At 51.6% G+C, this 24,544-nt stretch overlaps 1 protein-coding gene across 4 annotated transcripts in view; it reads right to left on the bottom strand.

Annotated features, from left to right (window-relative positions):
* NOL4L (nucleolar protein 4 like) overlaps positions 1 to 24,544 on the bottom strand; it is a 142,487-nt gene that overhangs the window by 33,615 nt on the left and 84,328 nt on the right. Inside the window, exon 1 of one of the 4 annotated variants that reach the window (XM_034947544.3) lies at positions 6,583 to 6,798. The exons of the other annotated variants lie outside the window; for them this stretch is intronic. The gene's annotated coding sequence lies outside the window, so the exon portion shown is untranslated. Of the gene's footprint in view, positions 1 to 6,582; positions 6,799 to 24,544 lie in introns of those variants that run through there. 4 annotated transcript variants of the gene reach the window in all.

Below are 24,544 nucleotides of genomic sequence, written 5' to 3' on the forward strand. Positions count from 1 at the left end.
TGGACAATGAGCAGAAAAACATTGATGATGGCCGCAAAGCACATGGAAGCAGGGCAAGAGGGCAGAGGGACCTGTTTGCCAGGGCAGCCCAGAAAAACCCCACGGGTCAGAAATGCTGGAGCAGAGGCCTGCGAGAAGTGAGGAGCGGAGCCCATGAGGTCTGTGTGGCTCCATGCAAGTTTCAGGCACAGGCAGCAGCAAGTGGGGCACAAGCTGCTGGGTTTGAGGAGAGGCAAGGAGGCTGCTGTGGGCAGGCATGGGCGGGCACATGGGGACAGAGGAGCCACACGAAAAGTTCCCCTCCCACAGTGCATGTAACCCTGGCAGGGCCGTACCTGCCATCTCTGGGTTGGAGAAAGGCTCTTGAACTCCACTCAATACACACACTCTGGCCTCACTCAGCCAAGTTCAAACCATAACAACAGAAGGCAAAGCTTCTCAGGGGCCCAGCGCTCCCCTGGACTTGTGGTATTTCACCCTCACTACAGGCCCACCAGGTAGGTACAGTTGACAGCCCCGCTCCACAGATGAGGAAACTGAGGCTCCAGGAGGTTAAGGTGCTCGCCCAAGGTCACGAGCTAACACGAGGCAGAGCCAGATCTGTGCAATCGCCAAGGACTGGACATGCCCTCCTAAGTGAGTTGGCCCTCGCCTAGAACCCACACTGCTGCTGTGAACCACAATCCCAATTCCAAGCTGTATCCAGCTGTCACTGTCTTGTGGGTCTCTGCCCTGTCTTTCCCTGGAAAACCTTCGGTCCTTCCAACAGTGGGGACCAGACTGTATGTCCTCTGAATCCCGCACAAGGCAGTGAGACTTGTTGAATCAACTGAATTGCCTGGCATAGTGTTGGTGTTTAATGAGGACGCTGCATTAATTTGACAATTAAGGACTCTGGTCCCATTGTGCACAGTTCTTGAATAGAGGGCATATGAAGCCCGGGATGCAGGCTGGTGGGCTGGTGGCACCCTGGTGCCCTGCAATGCCTCCCTCCTGCCACTGCCAGCCACCCCACACACAGCCAGGGTTTCTCTGGCTCACATCACTGAACTGTTCACCCAAACGCCCCCTCCAACCCTCACTCCCTTGATGGGTCCCACTGGGAAAAGGTGGGCTACACCTAACCTGGCATCAAAATCACCTGATTAGGAGGAGCACCCAGTGCCCACAGGCACGGGACTTCAGGCTAATGGTTTTATTAGATTTCCTCCCATGACCCCATAACACAGGCACCCACGTCAGGCCTAGCTCCAGCTCTGATAACTGCCCCTGCGAGGCCCGCCCTGCCTGCCCCAACTGCCCAGGGGCACGGAGCCAGCAGCACAGCTGGTGTGTAGACCCAGGCAGCCTGTGCCCAGAGCCTGCATCACACTGTCACCGCACCATGGGCCACCTCACCACATCTCCTCCCTTCAATGGGAGGAACCAGATTCCTTAACAACCAAGTGTCTCAAGATGAGGCCCAGAGGGAACTCATGGGTGATGAGGCTATATTTACACACACACACACACACACACACACACACACTGTCTCTCTCTCTCTCTCTCATGCATGCTCACTTTCTTCAATGAGTTGCTGCACATTTATTGAGCATCTACTATGTGCTGGCACTGTGCTAGGGACATAGATAACTAAGGCAGGGCTCCTTTACACCAGGCCTTGTTAGCTAGGAAAAGGGACCAGCAAAACTTCTGACCCACCTGTAGGTGCAGTGGGGAGACACTGTGGACACACTGCCTAGTCACCTAACGATGACTGCTTTCTCCCCAGCTCCCCAGGGAGTTTTCCCACAGCCTCCAGGGTTCTGCCATGTGGACCCCAGTTTTGTGAAAAGTGGTTCTAAGATTCTGATATCTTGACTGCTATAGCTTTTTTTAAAGACAGGATCTTACTGTCACATAGGCTGGAGTACAGTGGTGCAATAGTGGCTAACTACAGCCTCGACCCCCCAGGCTCCTGCCTCAGCCTCCCGAGGAGCTGGCACTACAGGCATATACCACCACGCCTGGCTAACTTTTAATTTTTTGTAGAGACAAGGGCTCACTATATTGCCCAGGCTGGCCTCGAACTCCTGGGCTCAAGTGCCTTGGCCTCCCAAAGTGCTGGGAGTGCAGGTGTGAGCTGCCACACCTGGCTGCGACAGCAATTTTTTTTTTTAAGTGAGAAATCAAGTCTATTAAGCCTAACTTTTCAAAAACACACAATACAAAAATAAGTTTTGGTCAGACTTACGCAAACCCTTCAACACCCAGACTTTCAAGGGCTGAGCTAGAGAAGAAGACTTCCCAAGACCCCTCTGCAACCTGTCTGGCGCAGCACAGCCCAGTTCATGGGTGTAAGCCCCCCTAGCCGCAGATGGGCAGACTGTAGCTCCAGTCCCTCACTCACACCCTAAGCCAAGGCTGGAGAAGCAGGCTAATCACACAGGCAGTTACAAGTACACACAGATCAGAACCCGTCAAAGACAACTGTGCAGAGGGGGAAAATACACCCAAGTCCAGAGGGCCATGCTGGAGGCACTGGTGCAGGTTTGAGAGTGGCCAAGGCCTCAGGCCTGCTCAGAGACCCAAGGTGCTCACTGGCTCACCCAGAGGTCACAGGGCGCTTTTTACTTTTCCCTTCAGGAATCTCAGATGAATTGAGGGCTAATTTCTCCCTTTCTGTTAACAAACTTCAACAAAACTTACATTAGAGAATAAAAGTATGGGCTGGGGGTGATGGCTCACACCTGTAATGCCAACATTTTGGGAGGCTGAATGAATTGCTCAAGGCCAGGAGTTCAAGACCCACCTGGGCAACACAGTGAGACGCTGTCTCTATTTACAAAAAAAAGTGTGTGCAATCCATTACTTCTGGGTTCCCTCTCCCCAGTCCCCACGTGACTGGCCAGTCAGCTACCCCCTGGTTTCTCTAGCCTCTGCCCTTTGGACACCCTGAAGCCCGTGGCCTTGCCCACCCAGCAATCATTTATTCCAGCACCAAAGCCATCATGGGTCACAGGGTAATAGAGCCAAAGCCAAATGCTCTTCTGAAAAGGGAACTTAAGAGTTAGGCAGGCAGATGGGTAGCACCCAGTCAGCCTCTGGGACACACCCCAACCTGGGAGCCCTGCCTCTGGGGCAGAGGGAGAGGAGCTGACCAGACTCTCCCTGCTCTTATCTTCAGTCCAAAATTCATGGACAGGTTCAGTCTCTCTCCACCCAGCTTCTGAGGCCCTTCCTCTTCTGCATGGTAACTAGCACAACCACTGCCCAGCCCAGGAGGAGGAGAAAACGGGAGACCAGAGGGGAAATGGTGGAAATGGGCCTGTATCCATGGCTTGTAACTATGGGCAGGTGCTATCAGTAACCTGATTATTTTACAACTGGGGTCAATTTCTCTGGAACTGGGTTCCTGGTGCCTCTGAAGTTGAGCCATTTGCATCCTCCAGGACTTGGGATCCTGGGGCGTGCCTCACACGGTATTTTCCAGACCCTTCCTGAGAGCTGTAATTCTATCTCTACAGCTTGCTTGAGAAAGAAAAGGAGGAGGATTTGCTGAGAATTTAGTGCAATTTTAAGCCATAAGCCCTGACCAGGAGCCCTGGGTGTTTCAGAGGAGGGCGGGGGCAGGGATGTGCAGGGGATGTTTCTGGGCCAAGCAGGAAAGAGACCCCTCTCTATACAGCCCCCAGGCTTGTTCGACAGGAGGCTAAAGCTCCCACTGGGAAGAACACCAGCCTCAGGGGGTTGCCCCAGCACCAGCTCTATCCCAAAGTGGAGTCTCTTCTCAACCCACTGGTGGGCCCCTCCTTCTGGACACCTGTAGGCCCCTTCCAGGCCCTGGACATTCTCCCACACGAGGCGACTCTCCCCCTTGTCTCCATGTCAGCAAGCATTACACACGCAGCCTTCTGAGCATGCCAAGAAGGTACTGAACCGCATGTGACCCCAACTTAACCACTTCAGTTCATCAGATGGCTTATTAATGGAAGACGAAAAACCCCCAGCATCTAAAGCAACAGGGGTTCAAATCCTTGTTGTGAAGGAGCCGCACACATGAAACATGAGGGTGGTCTGAGCCACAGCTCCTGGGGGGTGTGGGGTCCCAAGGCTGTTGCTTCATGGCTACACCCCAAGCCCACCTAGCCACCAGGGAAGGAGGCCAGCCTTCCAGCACTCCCTGCACAATTCCACTCCTTCCTGCAAACATGCCTCCTCTGCTTACTAGCCATGCAAGCACCAGCTCTTCTGGGGAATATGAGGCAGGAAGGGCTGAGACACAGCCAATCACCTACCACACTGGAGGCATTCTCGCTCTCTCTCCCTCACACTCACTCACACGCACACTGTGTCTGTCAGAAGCATATTCCCATCTACATGTGGTCCTCTGTTGTCCCTGCTGTCATGGACACCTGGATGCTGGAAGTGAGCATTTCCCACACCTTCCCACTGTATATCAAGTGTAAAACAGGCTTTTGTTCCTAAGCAAAGGCACCTGGCTGCTCCCCATCAGCATTCCTCACCACGAGGGCCTCGCTGGTACCCTCAGACCCTGCCATTAATGGGGGTTTCTTTAAAAGTGAAGCTGGAGAGAGGAGCTTCAGCAGACAGGGATCTTCCAGCCAAAAGGAAGGCTGGAAGGGAGCCGCTGTGAGCTAATCCCCTGCAGGGCTGTCCTTCCAAGAAAGGAACCCAGACAACACAGAAAAAGTTCTTGAGCAATTCCCAGGCGGTCCAGCTCCACAGAGCCCCAGGGTAGGGGCCGCAGGAAAAGTTCCCCAAAGGCGTCTTCTCAGCTGGGAGGAAGGCCGCAGTGAGCTCTGTTCCCACTGTGCGGCAGGAAGGTGCTGAATAGGGTGGTGTCGCCCAGCTCAAGAGGTGCTGTCTTAAAACCCTGCTCTATAAAGCAAGCCCAGCCTGAGCCTGGATTAGACAGGAGCTTGATATTATTCAAGGACACATTTAGGCCCTAGTGGCTTTCCAATGAAGGGGTAATTTACTACCCGGGGGGCTAAACTACCACAGGGCCTGGGCCATAAACGGGCCTTTTCCCCAGACCAACTCAGTCCAGAATCCGGTCTGTGTCAGGGGTCAAGACAGGGGCCTGGTCCCATCACACAGATGGCTCTCCCCAGAAGAGCCATGAGGTCCCCCAAACACCTCTCCCCACACCCCCTTTGGTGTGTGTGAGTTGGTGGGGCGGGGCGGCGGGGGAGCAGGCTGGGGTTGCCAGCTGATTCTGGGATAAGTAGGGCTTTATCTCAAGGGAGAATCTATTTCAAGCCACAATCCTTCTCAGAAAGAGGAGGAAATCACAGAGTCCAAACACCATTTCAGGTGAAATCAGGAGGTTATTCATCTCCCCTCAGAGCAGACAGAAAGGAAAATCAATGTTTTAGAGGGGGAAAAAAGGTTCCATTTGAATTAATGGGTTTGTGGCTTCTCCATTGATCTGAGCCTCTTCACACTTTCTTTTTGTGCTTTTGTGCTCTTGGGGAGAGGGGAGGGAGTAGGGAATGGGGAGGAGGGGGTGGGCCTCCCATAAGGAAAAGGACGGTCTAACCTTAACCTTTCTACAGGAATAATGCTAATTAGCGAGGCTTAATGAGAACTTCCCCCAGGAAGCGCAGCCCGGTAGGGGCGGCCGGACTCGGGCAAACGCAGCTCCGGGTGGGAGCAGGGTCACTTCTGCTACCGAGCGGCTGGAATAAAAATGAGGATTGCACTCCCCCCTCCTCCCTACCCAAAGTGTCCAGCCTTGAAGACAAGGTGGAGGGAGGAGAGAGAGGGCGGAGGTGTAAATCCAACTTAACCCCTGCGCGCGCCCTGGAGGCGGCCGGCTGCCCCCGCCCCGCCGTGTCCCCTCATTAAGGAAGGCCCCTTCGCCAGGGGCCGCCGACGCCCGCGGCTTCCGGTCAGACGGTGCACCTGAGAGGGACACCCCGTCCCCTCCCGGGAGGGACCCGGGCCTGCTGAAGTGGGCTCAACTCTGCAAACCGCGTCTCAACTCCCCGCGCCGCGCCGGGGAACCCCTCCCTGACACTCAACGCTTCCCGTCCTCACATCCCCAAACACAGTCCACTTCCCTTCTCGTGGCGGCCGCGGCAACCCGAGCCCGGCCCCCACCCCGCCGCCAGAGAACGCCTCCCTCCCCGGGACGCGGTGCCGAGCCCGCTGCACACCGAGCGGCCGTGGCACAATACCGCGGCGCTGCGCGCACAATCACCGCCCCCCAGGACCCGCGGCGCGCACCCCGGGAGTGGGGTGCGCCCCGCGACCCTGGGCGCTCAGGGCCAGACACACCTCTTGGGCGCCCCGCGGCCCCCACAGTGCAGCCTTCATCGCCCCCCCTCCACTCTCGGGCACACTCACCCGCCCCCCGCCCCAGCCCACTCGGCCCAGGGCGCAGCCGCTCCCCCGCGCCCCCTTCCTCAGCCCCGGCAAAGGAAGCTCCCCCTGCGCCCCCCTCCCCAGAACCGCCCCCAGCCCCTCGCCCCCCTAACCGCAGCTCAACGGCCGGCGGCAGCAGCCGGAGAAGGGGGGCGGTGGCCCGGGCCCCGGAAACGGCCCGATCGCCGGGATCCGGGCCGGACTCCGTACCTGGGCTGGAGGCGAGGCGGAGATGGGCGGTCGGGATCCGCGAGTGAGCGGGGCGGGCGGCGGTGACAGCCCCACAGCTCCAGCTGCTGCTGCTGCTGCTGCCGCCGCGGCTGCCCGGGGAGAGGGGCTGGCACCACCGCGGCGCGTCACTGCCCGGCCCGGGGGCGGGGGTGGCCAGGAGGAGGGCCCAGGCGAGCAGCGGCGGCAGCGGCGGCGGCGCCGCGGCCCGGAGGAAGGGGGAGGGGGCACCGGGCACGGGGAGGCGGGAGAGGGGGGCGGGACCGGGCACGGGGCGGGGGCGGGGGGGGAGGGGAGCGCAGGGAGGGCGCAGGCAGGGGGAGTAGGAGGAGCAGCAGGAGGAGGTGGCGGAGGGGCGGGTGAGAGGGAGGAGTGGGCACGGGGGGAAGGGGAGAGAGGAAAAGGAGGCACCCAGGGAGAGGGGAGAGGAGAAAGGAGGGAGAGAGGCGCGGGGGGGAAGAGGAGGAAGGAGGGGGAGCTGGGCCAGGTAGGGGGGGATAAGGGCGCGCTGGACGCGCCGCCGTGCGCTTCGGTGGGGAGCGCGCTCTTAAGGGGGAAGCGCTTCGAGGAAGATCCTTGCACGGGGCTGAGCCCGGAAAGAAGGCGCTGGGATCTGTGCCTACCCATCGCTCCCGGAGGCTGCGGTCTCTGGGTCCGGTGGGGGCTGGGGGGAGAGGGCACCCGGCGGGCTGTCTGCGGTCAGGCCAGGAGAGGGAGACTTGGCCCAAAGAAAGTGACTCAGGCACCCTCAGGAACTCTCGGCGCCCGGGGCCCCTTCGGGCAGCCTTCGACCCCCGTGCGTCTTTAGGGTCCCCAGGGACGCGGGTACTTGTGGGGCGGGGCTGCCGGGCCTCGGGGTTCGGCTCCCCCGGGCGGCCGGAGCGAGACCCCGGGCTGGGAAAGCCAGGCACGTGGCCGGCTCTCGGCCGTACCCCCGCCCCACCCCCACGGCAGGGCCCCCAGTGCTTGATCAAGTTCAAGCTCGAGCTCCTCGGCGCGCTGCCCACCGGCTGCCCCTCCGCGCCCCTCCCCCTTCCCCATCCGCACCGTCTCGCTCTTCACTCTTCCTTTGTCTCTTTCCCACCACTTAGTTTACACCCCCTCCGCCCTCCTCCCCGCCCCCCGCGGGCGCCCGAGTGTCCGGGAGGCGCTCACCTGTTCGACCCAAACATCTACGCGACCCCCAGCGCCCGCCGCCCGCGTGCCCGCCCCCGCCCCGCCGCCGGTCATTGTGCTCCGCCAGCCCACACGGGGCCGGGTCCTGACGGCGCGCGAGCCACAGTTGTAAAGTAATAGGATAATCTCGGGGACGTCGCTCCAGCCCAGACCCGGGCACGCACTGTCCGTGGAGACGGCACCGCCGGGGAGGGGGGCCACGCGGATCCCAGATGCGGTCCCCCAGGCGGACAGACCCTTGCCCGGGGCGCAGGAGGAGGCAGGACGGGCATCGCGGGGTGGGAGCCCTGGACCTCCGAGCAACCTCGGACTCGGCCCGAAAAGCAACACTCTCATCACCAAACCGCAGAATTAGACCCCGATGGAGAAAATGGGTCAGGGGATCCATTCCCACCCCACCCCTCCAAATCCAGACCCTCCGCTACCACAGATCAGCCTCGAAAAAAGCTTGTGCTTCAACAAGGATGGGGAGCTGCCCTCGTGGAATTCTGTGGGGAAATTGCCAAAAAAAAAAAAAAACTAAAAAAAACCCTGATAAGGATCCCACCTCCTGATTCCTCTGGTCGCATCCGAAGAGGAAGGGCAATTTCTACTGACTCTTTACGCTACCATTCATTCACGGTGGAACCAGCAGAGAAGAGAAAACGAGACAGCCACAGCGATTGTTTGCAATTTTGAAACAGACTGCCTTTAACCCTCCAACTTTTTTTCTGTAAAAAGCCTTTTTTCTTTCTTCCTCTGAAAGCTTTGCATTGTGAACAATCCATGGTAAACAAGGCTCCCTCTACAGCCGCGAGTGCGAAGTACAACCCCACAGGTTCAGAGCCCAGCGTTTACCCGTCAGAAAAATAAAATGATGACAAGACATCACATTAGCGCCACGCAGGCTTCCTTCCGCACATGCTCAAGACTCTGCTGTCAATAGAAAACTCACACTTTCTTTTTAAAAGAGGGTTTAGGCACATTTACTCATTTGCACCTTTTATTCCTGAAATCAAATGTGTTTTCAAACCAATTCACTCTCCCCAGTTTACTGGATCTTCTCATCCTTGGTGGTGTGGGGCAGGTGGGAGGCTTTATTTATCCACACATGCTGGTGCCCAGTAATGATTTTTAGAACGAACTAGTGGCCACAGCTCTTAAGTTCATCCAGGAAATGTGTTTCCAAACGCGGGAACTGTCCATCCTCACTCTGAAAATGAGATAATTCAGACTCAGGATTTCCCTTTCCCCACCACATTTTCAGAGACCTTTGACTTCTCCTGGCCTGAATTACTATTTCACAGCAGTGGTGGACATCTGAGCTTGAAATATAAAGCCAAATACAACTGAAGTTCAAAGGTGGAATTGAACCCAGATAACCCACCTCTTCTCTGACTAATAAAAGAGAGCTAGTACCGCCCAGGAGGGCAGAGCAGTGATTTTCTGTAGGCATGAAACGTGAACTCATTTACTATCCCTGAGATAAAACAGCCCAGCCCTGCTCAACCCACAGAAAATAGTTGAGAGCCCTGCAGAAACCTGGCTGTTGAGCGGCACTGCAAATGAGGTGAGTTTTCATGTGTGTGTGCTGAAGCCCTCAGAAATCTCCCAGATCCTTATTCCTACAGGAGCTGCCACTCCTGGAGTAACCTTGTATAGGTTGTTTTCAGTGTCCTTGTGCCACTCCCCCACTCCTTAAAGTGGCCACAGCATGAGTCCCAATGAGGAATCGGGTGACCTAGTTTCTTGACCACTAATTCTCCCAGTGATGTGTCCCTTCTTCTGGCCCCAGCCTGGTAGGAGACCATGGCAGAGAAAGCTGATCCCATCTGCTTCGGGGGGACAATGCTGCCACAGGTCCCCTCCAGCCTCTGAAGACATTGGGTGCTTTTGTAAACAGATGATTAGGGTATGCTCTGATGGGGCTTTTTAAGCAGCAAACCCCTTTCATGCAGCTTCCCATATGAAGTAAGCATGTCCCACAAGTGGGGACCTGGCCATGGGACTCTGGTTTGCCATTATTAGGACAAATAGGATCTTAGCGTGACCAGAGCAGACACTGTTCAAGCATGTCAAAACATTAAAAAAAAAATTATCCCCACAAATGACTTATTAATGACAGAGAAGAAAATGTACCTGCACAATGGGGCGATCTGGCAGACACTTCCCAATCAAGTCATCAAATTCAGCAGCCTCCAAAGTGGGGCCACCAGACATGATGTCCTCGGCTCCTGAAGGGAGGCACTGGAAGACACAGCATCACTTGAGCCATGTGCTCCCCCAACATGCTTCACCTGAAGCTGCTCCTCAAGAGACAACCAGACAAGAAATCCAGAAAGAGAAACTCCACAACACAACAGTCTTGGACTCTACAAAACATTCATTGTCACTAATTGACTTTCTAAATGATAAGATGAAAGAGAAATAACAGCTGGGTGCAGTGGCTCACACCTGTAATCCCAGCACTTTGGGAGGCCGAGGCGGGTGGATCACCTGAGGTCAGGGGTTCGAGACCAGCCTGGCCAACATGGTGAAACCCAGTCTCTACTAAAAACACAAAATTGGACGGGCGTGGTGGCACACACCTGTAATCCCAGCTACTCGGGAGGCTGGGGTAGGAGAATTGCTTGAACCCAGGAAGCGGAGGTTGCAGTGAGCCGAGATCGTACCGTTGCACTCCAGCCTGGGCGACAGGAGCGAAACTCCATCTCAAAAAAAATTAAAGAGAGAGAAATAACAACTAAACTTAATGTGTGACTCTTCTTAGATCCTGTAGAGAAGGAATGAGGTGTGGACAAGGGGTGGGGGAGAGGCAGAGGATGGGGGTGGAATGAGGGTGGGGGCCAGGGTGGGCTCTGGGCTGAGTGGTCAGGGAAGAGCTCTCCCAGGAGGAAGCCACTGGGTGTCCTAATCCCCAGAGGGCAGAAGTTGACAGCTGGATGAAGACCTGGGGGCACTGTCTTCCAGGCAGAGGGAATAGTTGGTGCAAAACTGCTGATGAAAGGAAAGGTGACCAGAGTGCTAGAGCAATGTGGGCCAGGGGGAGGGCAGGAGGGATGAGCATCGGGGGGGCAAACAGGGCCAAGCATGCAACATCCTGAACATCCCCCGTGAGGTGTGTGGGCTTTACACTGGGAGTGAGGAGAGGATGCAATCTGAGTTACGTTTTTAGATCAGGGGAGATGAGATTATAAAGGAGCAGAAGTGATGACAGGGAGGCCAGTGAGGAGGTCTAATGGAAAGAGTATCATCAGATGGAACTAGTTCAAATTCTGGCTCTGACACTAGATGGATGACTTTGGGCACCATACCTAAACCTCTCTAAGCATCAGTTTATTCATCTACATGTGATCCCCAGTTTTTGTTTGTTGGTTTTATTTATTTATTTTTTTTGACCAAATCTTGCTGTGTCACCTAGGCTGGAGTGCAGTGGCACGATCTGGGCTCACTGCATCCTCCACCTCCCTGACTCAAGCCATTCTTGTGTCTCAGCCTCCCAAGTAGCTGGGATTACAGGTGTGTGCCACCATGCCTGGCTAATTTTTGTATTTTTAGTAGAGATGGAGTTTTACCATGTTGTCCAGGCTGGTCTCAAGCTCCTGGACTCAAGTGATCCACCCGCCTTGGCCTTCCAAAGACCCACTATGTTTAACGTGTGTTTAACGTAGCATTTGGCACCAAATTTTCCTCTTTGAGATTACAAACTGTGGTAGACAGTCTCCAAGATGGCCCATGACGACCCTCACCGCCCAGTTTCATAGCCTGGTACCATCGCAATGCACAGGGCTGTGGAACCAATGGTGCATTGTGGAAATGAGGGTGTGTGACTGCCAAGGCTAGATCCTAAAAGACATCTTGATCTTTTCCCCAGAGGGAGTACTTGGTAGATGGTAGCTTTTATCATCAGGATTGTACATTTCATAATTGCACAATCGGGGTCACATCCCTCTCTCTAAATGCTACAGTAGTTTACTCTGCCACCAGCAATATCTAGCAGCATTCATTTCACTGCACACTTGTCACTGCTTACTATTAGCAATCTCTTTTATCTCTGTCAATCTGAGGGAGGAAGAACAGTGTCTCTTATTTTCCTTTGCTCCTCTTCACTTGGGAATGTAAGTAGATGTTTCTGTGCACTGTGTTTACGGGGCACTTGTATTTCTTTTTCTTTCTTTCTTTCTTTCTTTTCTCTCTCTCTCTCTTTCTTTCTGACTAACCTGTTCATATCCTTTGCCCATTTCTCTATTTGAATTGTTGGTCTTTTTTTTTTTTTTTTGGTAAGAACTTTTTGGAAATAAGGAAAATTAATCTTTTGTCATGTATTTTGCAAACATGTTTTCCTTTTGTTGTCTTTTTATTTAGTTTATGACAAGATTTTTTTAGCCATATGGCAATTTTACATTTTTATATCATCTGATTTTTTTTTTTCCTTTAGGGCTTTAGGGCTTCAGGTTAAAACAAAAGCTTTTTTCCACTCTAAGATTACAAAAGTAATTCACCTATATTTTCTTCTGGAAACGTTATGTCTTCATTACATTTAAATCTTTATTCCATCTTTTATTTATCTCAATATAAGTAATGAAGTGGGGATCTAGCTTATTTTTTTCTAAATGGCTTTCTAAGTGGTGTCAATACCATCTTTTATCTTTTATTTTTTATTTTTGAAACAGGGTCTCACTCTGTTACCCAGACTGAAGTGCAGTGGCATGATCTTGGCTCACTGCAGGCTCAATCCCCTGGACTCAAGCAATCCTCCTGCCTTAGCCTCCCAAAGTGCTGGAATTACAGGCATGTGCCACTGCACCTGGCCTAAATATCATCTTTTAAATAACTAATCTTTATCCACTAATTGGAAATGTCATCTTATACTAATTTTCTATTATGTGTGGATTTTTATTATATTCTGTTGACCTATTCCTGTCTCAGTATTATGGCTTTAAAATATGTTTTCTGGGCCGGGCGCAGTGGCTCACGCCTGTAATCCCAGCACTTTGGGAGGCCGAGGCAGGAGAATGGTGTGAACCTGGGAGGCAGAGCTTGCAGTTAGCCGAGATCATGCCACTGCACTCCAGCCTGGGTGACAGAGTGAGACTCCCTCTCAAATAAATAAATAAATAAATAAATAAATAAATAAATAAAGTTTTCTGGCCTGGCATGGTGACTCATGCCTGTAATCCCAGCATTTTGCGAAGCCGAGGCGGGCAGATCACTTCAGGTCATGAGTTTGAGACCAGCCTGGCCAACGTGGTAAAACCCTGTCTCTACTAAAAATACAAAAATTAGCTGGGCGTGGTGGTGCGTGTCTGTAGTCCCAGCTACTGGGGAGGCTGAGGCAGGAGAATCGCTTGAACCCAGGAAGGGGAGGCTGCAGTAAGCCGGGATCATGCCACTGCACTCCAGCCTGGGTGACAGAGAGAGACTCCATCTCAAAAAAAAAAAAAAAAAAAAAAAAAACATATATATACACATATATATATATGTATATACACACATTATGTATATATATGTTTTCCTACTAGGTAGGGCTAGCATCCATCTCTACCCCATAAACTGTCCCTGCTCACACCATAACAAAAATAACTGAAGCAGTGTCACAGCCAAGGGGTACTCTAGGTACAGCATATTTATGGAGAAAGGAGAGATGTTTCTCCTGGGGGACTGGGGGGTGAGAGGGAAGGTTCCTGGAAGAGATGACATTTACTGTGAATCAAAGAAGGTGGGAGGCTTGCGACAGGTGGAAAGTAGGGAGGCATCCGGCTGGAAGAGGAGGATGTGGAGAATCCAGGGCTTCACAAGTGCCTGGATTCAAAACACCTGACCTGTGGGCTGGGCCATAGCGCTGACTATACATTTATTCTTTATATTAACTGATTTTTGCATAGCTGCCTGCAACCTCACAGTCAGTTTGACACCTTTGCTGAAATCTAGGAGAAACAGTCCAATACTATTTCCTCATTCTTCTCTATTTAGATAAATTTTCCATTACGAATACAACTAACTGAGCCTGACTTGTTGAAATACATTCTCCTGAAAACCATGATAAAAGGTAAAAATTACAATTTCATTATTCTCCTTTTCAAAAAGTCTTGCTTTAAAATGTCATCAGTTAATTCTGGTCATGTCGCTCTCCTATTCCAAAACCTTCAATAACTCCCAGTCACCGGCGGAATCGAGTTATAACTCTCTCTGGTCTGGCGTTGGAGGCCCCACTGGCCTGCTGGCCTTATTTCCTTCTGTTCCTCTCTGGGAACTCTGTAGCAGACGGACTCGCCATCTTTTGTCCCCTAGTCACCCATGTGCGACCCCTCCATGCCTTTGACCACACATGTTTTTAGGCCTGTGTTCCTTCCACAAATATGTACAGAGCCACTACCACACACCAGGCGCCATGACAAGTGCAGGTGACATGGCAATGTACAATACAGACTCAGGGTTGACCATAGGGAGCCTCCAGGCCAGCAGGGGAGAGAGAGATTAAACAAGTGATGTCATGGGATCCTGATCTGCATGCTGGTCACGGGCGGTGTATTCCAGTTTGTACTTGATAGTCCTGAAACATTCTAGGAAGGAAGTCCCCAGGGTGTGAGAAGGAAGTAGCAGATCTGGGAGGGCTCCACTGAGGAGGTGACATTTAAGTTGGGCACTGAAGGATGAATGGGTGTTCATGAGGTGGAAAGGTGCCTGGGCTGTCAACAAAGACACCTTCCACCTCAGCCAAATCAAGATCCCTCCACAGACTGCCGCCCAGCTGGCTCTGAACTGACGTGTTTGTGGTACTTTCTGTTTCCTGCATTAACTTCATTTTCCGAACTGGGCCATTCGCTCTGAGGGCTGGGACAGGTTCTTAGAAGAGTTACCCTGCACACAGTAGGGATGCATCACTGCCTCACTCGGGCCCCTTCCTGCCCACTGCCAGCACAGCTCTGAAGTCTTCGATAGAGCTCAGAATGAAGCGGGCCATCCTGGACACGGGCCACACTTTGTAACTCCCATGGGGCATGCACATGCCTCTTTTCCCTCCCTTCTTTCCTGGTGCCCTTGGAGAGGCTCATAGAAACTACCAAGGCCAGCCACAACCCTGCATTTCTACTTGCAGGTGTGTACACAATAAAATGAACACAGATGTTCCCTAAAGAACACACAGTAGGCTGGGCATGGTGGCTCACACCCATAATCCCAGCACTTTGGGAGGCTGAGGTGGGAGGATCACTTGAAGTCTGGAGTTCGAGATAAGCCTGGGCAACATAGCAAGACCCTGTCTCTGCAAAAAGAATTTAGCTGTGCATGATGGCATGCACCCGTAGTCCCAGCTACTGTGGAGGCTGAGGTGGGAGGATTGCTTGAGCCTGGGAGCTCAAGGCTGCAGTGAGCTGTGATTGTGCCACTGCATTCTAGCCTGGGCCACAGAGCATGACCCTGTCTCAAAAGACAGAAAGAAGAAAGAACACATAGCAGACTGGTAGGCTGGTCATAGCAGCACTATTCACAACAGCTCCCAACTGTCCACCAATGAAGGATGGATAAATTGTGGGCCCCCCATACCATGAAATGTTACTCAGCCATAAAAAGAAACAAACTACTGACGCATGCCATAACACAGATGATGCTCACACACTTATGCTTGTGAGCAAACGAGCACATGATGTACAATTCCATTTCTATAAAGTTCTAGAACAGGCAAAATCAATGTATGCTCCTAGAAGTCAGGTCAGTGGTCATCCTGGCCCAGGGGCAGTGACTAGAGGGAGCACAAGGGGTCTTTAGGGTGGTGCTGATGTTTTGTTTCTTGATCTGGACATGGGTCACAGGAGGTGGGGTCAGTTTGTGAACTTGGCTGAGCTGTGAAACTGAGTGATGCGTGCTCTTTTCTGAATGTGCATTATGCTTCAGTAGAAGTTTCAAAAGGGGAAACAGCAAGCCAGGTCAGCTTCCGTGGCTAAGCAGCCTGGAGCTCGCTGTAGTCGATTACTGCAACCCACTGGACACCAGGCACCTGTGTTGGGCAGTGTGTATGTGTTATTTAATCCACCAAATAACAAGGTTGATATTCATTTGCCATTGTGCACATGAAGACTAGGGGCTTCTGGGAGAAGATTAAGTGACTCACCCAGTCACCCAAGAGTGGAGAAACTGGCACTCAGAGAGCAGGTGACACGTCCACAATCATGGAGCTAGAAGCTGCTGGCTGTGCTGGACCAAGATGTGTGGGTCTCCAGGGTGTGTGGTGGGCCCTGCTAAGGTGAGACCACTGAGCCAGGCCACGTGGTGCTGCGCTTCACCGACCTCCAGCAGAGCAGGAGGAATCCACCAGCGCGAGTCAGATGCAGCCAGAGATTTCCCTTGGGCCAAGACCTGGGAATGGGCTAGGACTGCTGTGAGGCCCTGCCTTGGGATGCACCCCAGGGCTTCTCCATACAAGCCTTGGAAGGAGGCTGGCCTTGGAAGCCTGAAGGGATGAAACTCTAGCTGGCTCTCCGGCAGGTGAGGAGAGGTAAGGACCCTCCACGGGCTGTGGGGGTGTGAGACTAACTTACGTTCACTCGGTCCAAGGAAGCCATGCAGGGAAACGGGCAGGTTACCAAGAGAAAGAGGCAGGCAGCACCTTCTGCCTAGGCCTGCAGTCCCTTCATGACAGAGCCCACAGCTCCGGTGTGGATGATGGCCCAAGGCTCTGGGGCCCGGGATGCTGCATGGGGACCTTTCTGGGGCTGAATCTAGTGTGTGGGGTCATGTCCAAGTGTGGAGGGGAGTGGGCAGCTGCGGACACGCTCTGTTTGCACTCAGGCCCTTGCTCGGTGTGACCTCAGTCAGGTGACTTGACTCTCCAAGCCTTGGTTTCCTCATCTCTAAAATGAGGGAACAACAGCAGGGACTTGTTTTTGAAGGTTGCAGTGAGGCCTAAATGCAGCGATAGCTGAAGAGGCCTGGACTGGTGCTGGGCACAGAGCACCGCCCGAACCATAGTTATGGATAGTGATGGTACTATGAAAACTAAGTAATAACTCAGTCATCAGTCCACACGCATTTATTGAGCCCCTACTATGCTCCAAGGCCCGGTCCAGGTGCAGGGACCGCAGTGGTGAGAAAAGCAGACCTGGGTCTGTCCATGTTGAGTCGATGGTGCTGGTGCTGCTGCGGCCTCAGCTTGTCCCTACCCTGACTGTTGCTTTCTTTTTCCTTTCTCTTTCCCCACCCCTTCCCTTGAGAAATAATAGCATTAAGATTGGAGAGACTAGGGCTCTCTTTCTTACTAATTCTGTGACTTCAGACAAATTACTGGCCAGGCGCTGTGGCTCATGCCTATAATCCCAGCACTTTGGGAGGCCAAGGCAGGTGGATCACCTGAGGTCAGGAGTTCAAGACCAGTCTGACCAACATGGTGAAACCTGGTCTCTACTAAAAATACAAAACTTAGCTGGGTGTGGTGGCACATGCCTGTAATCCTAGCTACTTGGGAGGCTGAGGCAGGAGAATCACTTGAACCCAGGAGGTGGAGCTTGCAGTGAGCTGAGATCATGCCACCGCACTCCAGCCTGGGCCATAGAGTGAGATAATCTCAAAAACAAAACAAAACAAAACAAAAAACACAACACACACACACACAAACAAATTACTTAAGCTCTCTAAAGCCGAGCCTCAGTTTCCCTGTGTGCTGAGGAACTGAATTCTGTGTCTGGGGGTACCCAGCACACAGAAGGCCCCCAACAATTGCTGTTCCTGCTCCCCTGCCTACCTCCTTCTCCTCTCTTCTTCCTCCCCACTTTCCCCGTTTCCTTTCCTTACCATTCTTTTTCTCTGCCCAAGCCTTCGGCATCTTAACACCCAAAGCGATTGTCAAAGTTTAGTTGATGGTGCCCAGGCTGTGGCAGAGACTGTGAACCAGTTTTCTTGATATTATGCCCTGAATCAACATTCTCCCTTATCTTTTTCAACCACAGAGGGTAGAAACATGAAATTCTTTCTTTCCCAGCCTCCCTTACAACTGGGAACCACGTGACCCTTTTGCAGCAATGAGACATCAACACAATGCCTCGAACGTGGACAAGGTTGGAGCAATAGCAGGCAACTTGCAACCATGAGGAAAAGCCTCAATAACATCACAGAGACACCAACCCAACATTGCAAATGGCACCAGTGGCGGCTCCTCCATTCTTCTTGTTTTAGGAGTAAAATAACTTCATGTTTTGCTATAGTCAACTGGGTTTGGGGGCCTGTAGTCAAAAGCATTCCTGGCTTATTCACATGGCTCCTGTCCGCGGGTGGACTAGATGGCAAGGATCCCCCACTCCCATGTGGCCTTTTCTCTTTCAAGAGGACACAGGAGCCTCTTGACTCTTTGAAGAGGACACAGGGGTGCTACGTCCAGGCACCTGCTGTGCGTACTGTGGTGCCTGGGGAGCAGACAAGCATTTAGTTCCCTCACTTGTGGACTCTGAAGGAGGGAAAACTGTCACGGCTGCAGCACAATGTGCCTGGGCACTTCCTCAGCCACAGGAGTATCCCAGTTAAAGAACATCTTCTGTTTCTATCTTATCTCTTGAGGTATTTAGAGCCATTCTAAATGCCAGAGCCTTAGAATGACCATGGGGCTGGCAGGGCATGGGCTCTGTGACTCATATCTGTCGAGGAGGCTGCTTGTGGTTGTGCTGGATCGAGCCCCTCTCCTTGACTATCTTCGGCACTGCAAGCCAAAGCTCAGGGCTGCCCGGGCCTATTCCTGAGGTGGTGCAGGAGAGGCAGATGGGCTGCTGGGGACGAAAGGGGCAGGTAGGCGGGCTCTGGGCTCCGTGCCCAGCATTGCCAGCAATATGCCTGTCTGCTGCTGACCCCTGACCCACTCAACTTCCTCCCCAGAAGACAGTCCCTTGAAGAAAGGGGTTCCTCCATCAAAATGTAAAATTTGAAAGCCACAGATGTCTGACCCAAACCTGCTGATCTAGTAACAGGGAAGCTGCAGCATGAAGAAGTTAGATGGCTGGGGCGCAGTGGCTCATGTCCCAGCACTTTGGGGAGGCTGAGGTGGGGGATTGCTTAAGCCCAAGAGTTCAAGACCAGCCTGGGCAACATGGCAAGACCCCATCCCTATAAAAAATACAAACATTAGCTGGGCACGGTGTTGAGCACCTGTGGTCCCAGCTACTCAGGAGGCTGAGGTGGGAGAATTGCTTGAGCTCAGGAGGTCAAGGCTGCAGTGAGCTGTGATCATATCACTGCACCCCAATAAAAGAAGTTAGATGACTCGTGGGGCAGAGGCACACCTAGAACCAGAGTCGCTGGACTCCCTCCCTCTCAGGTGCTCATCTCCACTTTCGACCTGAGACAGGCCCAGGTCCCTGCCCTGCTCCCCTCTGGCAGAGAAAGATCACCACTAGGCTTCACATCACAACACATGTGCACCCGGCTGGCAGGCCCTGGGAGAGCTGCCTCTGAAGACGGCTCCCAGGCATAGCTCCCCCTTACTCCTCTATCTGAGCCCCACTGCTGTTCCTACCCCAGGGTCTTTGCATGTGCTGTCTCCTGTGCCTGGAAAGCCCTCCCACTTCATCTCTGCAGGGCTGGCCACTTCTCACCATTCAGGCCTTGGCTCGGATGCTGCCTCTTCAGAGAGGCCTTCTTGCCCTGAGGCACAGTCTGTCATCTTACTCTGTTTTAATTATCTACCCCAAATTTCCTCCTTTTGCATATTTTTTTATATTGCCTTGTTTATCATCTCCAGGCCTGTGAGCTCCTAGGGATGGGTACCTTATCTGTTTCATTCACTGTGGTATCCTCCGTGCTTGGAATGACCTCCAGCATGTAGTAGGAACCTTGGAAATGATTTTTGAGTGAAGGAAAGAAGAAATTTCTTTGTTTTTTTTTTTTTGAGAGAGTTTCACTCTTGTTGCCCAAGCTGGAGTACAGTGGCATGATCTCAGCTCACTGCAACCTCTGCCTCCCAGGTTCAAGTGATTCTTCTGCCTCAGCCTCCCGAGTAGCTGGAACTACAGGTACCTGCCACCACAGCTGGCTAATTTTTTGTATTTTTAGTAGAGACAGGGTTTCATCATGTTGGCCGGGCTAGTCTCGAACTGACCTCAGGTGATCCACCCGCCTCAGCCTCCCAAAAAGTGCTGGGATTACAGGCATGAACCACCACAACTGGCCTAGGAAATTTCTTTAAAACTACAGAATGCTGTGTTTCAGGGAGGACAAGGGTCTGGTCGGCCGTGAGCAGAAGCTGTGCTGTGTGCCTCTCAGTCTGAATAGGGGTCAGGGAGCTACCCGCCTCCGGGATCCACACCCAGTCACCCCGAGCAAAACAAAGCAGACAGCACAAATTCACAAAGCAATACTGTGCCCTCCTACCCTCAAAAAAAAAAAAAAAAAAAAAGCCCGATAATGAGGTAAACACAATCATGACCAGGAAAAAGCTTGGCCATGCTTCTTCCAGTCCACCCAAAGCCATTATCTCTAATTGATCTCCAGACATCAGCTGCTGAAGCGTCTGAAACCCTCCTGCACCCTCCAGGTCTGGTTACAAAGCCCTGGCCCACCCACCTGCCCCATGGAGTCAGGTCTCCTGGAGCTGCTCTTTGCTGGGGGTGACAGGGCCTATCTGGGCCCCACATGAAAAGGACCCATCAGGCTGACAAGAGTCAGGGTGGGTCAAGAACCTGTGTAAAAGTCACAACCACTAAATGCTCAGCTGCCAGGGGGCTGAGCTGCCTGAGTTTCAGTGCCTTAAGTAGAAGGCTTGACAAAGCCATCAGGGGTCCCGCATTCAAAATAAAAAGCAAGGAAAACCAGGGACGGCTGCAGAAAAGCACCCTGCCCAAAATATCCCACTAGTTCTGGGTGAAAGAGGCACCCAAAAGCTGGAGTGAGGAGTTTAGTTGCAAAACGGAACAGGACTTAGCCACAAGATCACGAATCCCTTCTGGGTCTTGGTTAGGCTGTGGCGGTCACAAGGGCGGCCATCAGTACAGGGACCATCTGGATGTTTTGAGCTGCTCCTTCCTGGCCCAGCCCAGGAAAGACGTCTCCTTTCCTGTTAGGTCTCTCTTGTCCTTAGAAACAGAGCTGGAGTCAGCTCCCTGGGCTGCCTGGCAGGGGTGTTTTACTGCCAGAGCTCTGACAGGACAGAGCCACTTCCCCCCCTTCATTCATGGACGCCCAGGTAGCAGCTCCTGACCTCTGCAAGCTTTTCCCTTGACACACACAAAGCGTCCCGAGGCCAGCCCTGCATGCAGTATTGCTGCTTATGGCACCAGGCAGCTCTCCTGCTTGCACCAGTAAATTACGAGTGCTTCCTGCATTTTTTCCCCCAGATACTAAAGTTGAAAGGCCACCTTGGCATTCTCGCATTTGTGGGGGTGGAGGTCTGCAGCCCGGAAGGGGCTCGAGCCTCAAGGAGCTGCTGGGGACAATGAGCTGTTCAGGTTCGGGGTATCTGCCAACCCCACCAGACACTGGCTCTCCAGACAGGGTGGTGGCTGTTTTCCACTTTCCCACACAGCTTCAGGGAAGTGAGAGGAAAGAAAAGACACAGACCTCTCCCAGCTCAGGTTGCCCTCACAAAACAGAGGAAATGCTCATTTTCTGTGAGAATTTGGAAATTGTAGTAAGTTTCTAGAAAGCACCCCAGGATGTTCAAGAACATATACTGATTGCAAAAATAATGTCCCATAACAAAAGATGTTTGACAATGAGCTTTTCACGCCTCTCTCTGTTCTCTTAAAAAAAAAAAAAAAAGCTTTCTGATAAATCATTCCCTCTCAAGTTTAGAAATGCCCTATTTTCACAGGGCATGGTGGCTCATGCCTGTCATTCCAGCACTTTAGGAGGCCAAAGTGGGAGGATCGCTTGAGCCCAGGAGTTCAAGACCAGCCTGGGCAACACGTGAAGCCCCATCTCTATAAAAAATGCAAAAAATTAGCCAGGTGTGGTGGTGTGTGCCTGTAGTTCCAGCTACTCGGGAGGCTGAGGTGGGAGGATCACTAGAGCCTGGGAAGTCGAGGCTGCATTGAGCTGTGATTGCACCACTGCACTCTACCCTGGGCAATGGGAGTGAGACCCTGTCTCAATAAAAAAAAAAAAAAAAAAAAAAAAAAGAAATGCACTATTTTCTTTGGGAGGCCCAGAAGTTCAAGATCAGCCTGGGCAACAAAGTGAGGCACTGTTTCTACTTAAAAATTTTTTTTGTTGTTTGTTTTTGAGACAGAGTCTTGGTCTTGCTCTGTTGCCTAGGCTGGAGTGCAGTGGTGCGATCTCAGCTCACTGCAACCTCTGCCTCCCAGGTTCAAGTGATTCTCCTGCCTCAACCTCCTGAGTACCTGGGATTACAGGCTCCTGCCACCACGCCGGCTAATTTTTGTACTTTTAGTAGAGACGGGGCTTCACCATGTTGGTCAGGCTGGTCTCAAACTCCTGGCCTTGTGATCTGCCCACCTTGGCCTCCCAAAGTGCTGGGATTACAGGCGTGAGCCACTGCTCCTGGCCAAAAAAATTTTTGTTTTAAAGAAATGCCCTATTTTGCATGATACCATTTTAGGAGGATGGGGAATGCTGTGCTGTCCATGTTCAGAGCCCCCCGATCCTGACATTGGGCTCATCGTGCTCCCGGTTCTCAGTCCACCTCTGTTTGTCAGTGAACAAAGAGGCCTGGGATAAAGTGTCTTCACATAATGCTCATGTGGTCAGATCAGTGGTGCTGCTGCAGTATTTTTCCTCCACCAAAAAGGGGATACAAACATTTTTAGGCATTAAAGAAACAATTTTTGGCTGGGTGCGGTGGCTCATGCCTGTAATCCCAGCACTTTGGGAGGCTGAGGCAGGCAGATCACTTGAGGCCAGGAGTTTCAGACCAGCTTGGCCAACATGGTGAAACCCCATCTCTACTAAAAATGCAAAAATTAGCCAGGCATGGTGGCAGGCTTCTGTAGTCCCAGCTACTCAGTCGGCTGAGGCAGGAGACTTGCTTGAACCTGGGCAGCGGAGGTTGTAGTGAGCCAAGATTTTGCGACTGCAGTCTAGCCTGGGCAACAGAGGGAGACCTTGTCTCAAAAAAAAAAAAAAAAAAAAAAAGGAACAATTATTTTTTTCAAAGTAATGCCTTTTTTCAAGCCAGCAAAACTTTTAAAAAGAAAGCCAACAAAAGAGAAACAATTCCTACTAGATATTAAAACATATGATAAAGTTTTCACACTTAAAACAGTTTGGTAGCTGCTACATGAATAGTCAAGGAGCCCAGTGGACCAAACAGAAGTAGATTCTGTTTTGGATGGAAACTTAGTAAGTTTTGAAGGTGTCATCTCAAATCAGTGGGGGAAAATGGAGTATTTAACAAATGATGCTGAGACAAAAGGGTTAAGTGGAATCTGTATCTCAGAATACGTCAGCATAAGCTCCAAATGGATCAAAGATTAAATATAAAAAATGAAAATAAAAACATGTATGCTTTTTGCTCTGTCAGCTGGAAGGGCCTGCAAGAAAGGATACTTCAGTACCAATGGGCACACATAGTGCCCAGATCTTGTTTTTTTGTTTTGTTTTATACAAAATATATAGACATGAGGTTTGCCCAGGCTGGTCTTGAACTCCTGAACTCAAGAGACCCTTCTGCCTTGGCCTCCCAAAGTGTTGGGATAATGGGTGTAAGCCACCATGCCCAGCCAGATTTTTTTTTTTTTTTTTTTTTGAGACGGAGTCTTGCTTTCTTGCCCAGGCTGGAGTGCAGTGGCACAATCTCGGCTCACTGCAAGCTCCGCCTCCCGGGTTCACGCCATTCTTCTGCCTCAGCCTCCCAAGTAGCTGGGAGTACAGGCACCTGCCACCACGCCCAGCTAATTTTTTTGTATTTCCTTTTTTTTTTTTTTTTTTTTTTTAGTAGAGACATGGTTTCATCGTGTTAGCCAGGATGGTCTCGATCAGATATTTTGGTTTTTAATATGGTTTTCCAATAAAAGGAATCAGAGCTCCTTGGAGAAATCACTGATTCCAGGATTGCGGCAGGAAATATGCAAGATGAGCCTGGAGTCTTACAGTGCCAGAAAGCAAAGAAGCACTAAAAAACAAGAAACGAACAAACAAAAACCCCAAACACCAATGAGGTATGGCAAAAGAGCACAGGAAACAACTGAGAAAGCTCCAATGGCCAAAGCTAGAACAATTTGTACAACAAAATGAAGAAGTATTGAATGATCATCAAAGCATAAAATAAACAGCTTTGAGTCTCGACTTCTATAAATGGCTGAATAAATTAATAAGTGGGGGAGGAGAAACAAATCTCCTATGCATAAGCAATCTAAATAATTTACGTTGATAATTCACCCTAAAAAAGGCAGAACATGACTCCCCACTCTTCAGGTGTGGGCTGCACACGGTGCCTTCCTTCCCAAGTGCACAGTGTGGAAAGAGGGAAAAGTCACTTGACAGGAGAGAAACCTGACAACCATTATCTCAACCAGGTGTGATCAAGGCCAATGGCAACAGTCCTAAATCATGTTGATATTATGGACCCTTAACAGGATGTGATGAAAATGACACTCCATGTCTGTGGTCTTCCTCCTAATAACCCATAACCCCGGTTTTATATAGAGAAAAATGTCAAATTTCTAAATCCTACAAAATACACGACTAGTACTCTTCGAAACTGTCAAGGTTATCAAAAACAAGGAAAGTCTGAGAAACTGTCAAAGCCCAAAGAAGACTAAAGGGACATGACAATTAAATGGAATTAAATGTTACAATGAAAATTAAATGTTGTATCCTGGATGAAATCTTGGAACAGAAAAGGAAATTAGGTAAA

The sequence above is a fragment of the Pan paniscus genome, chromosome 21, assembly GCF_029289425.2.
Source record: "Pan paniscus chromosome 21, NHGRI_mPanPan1-v2.0_pri, whole genome shotgun sequence".
Lineage (NCBI taxonomy): Eukaryota > Metazoa > Chordata > Mammalia > Primates > Hominidae > Pan > Pan paniscus.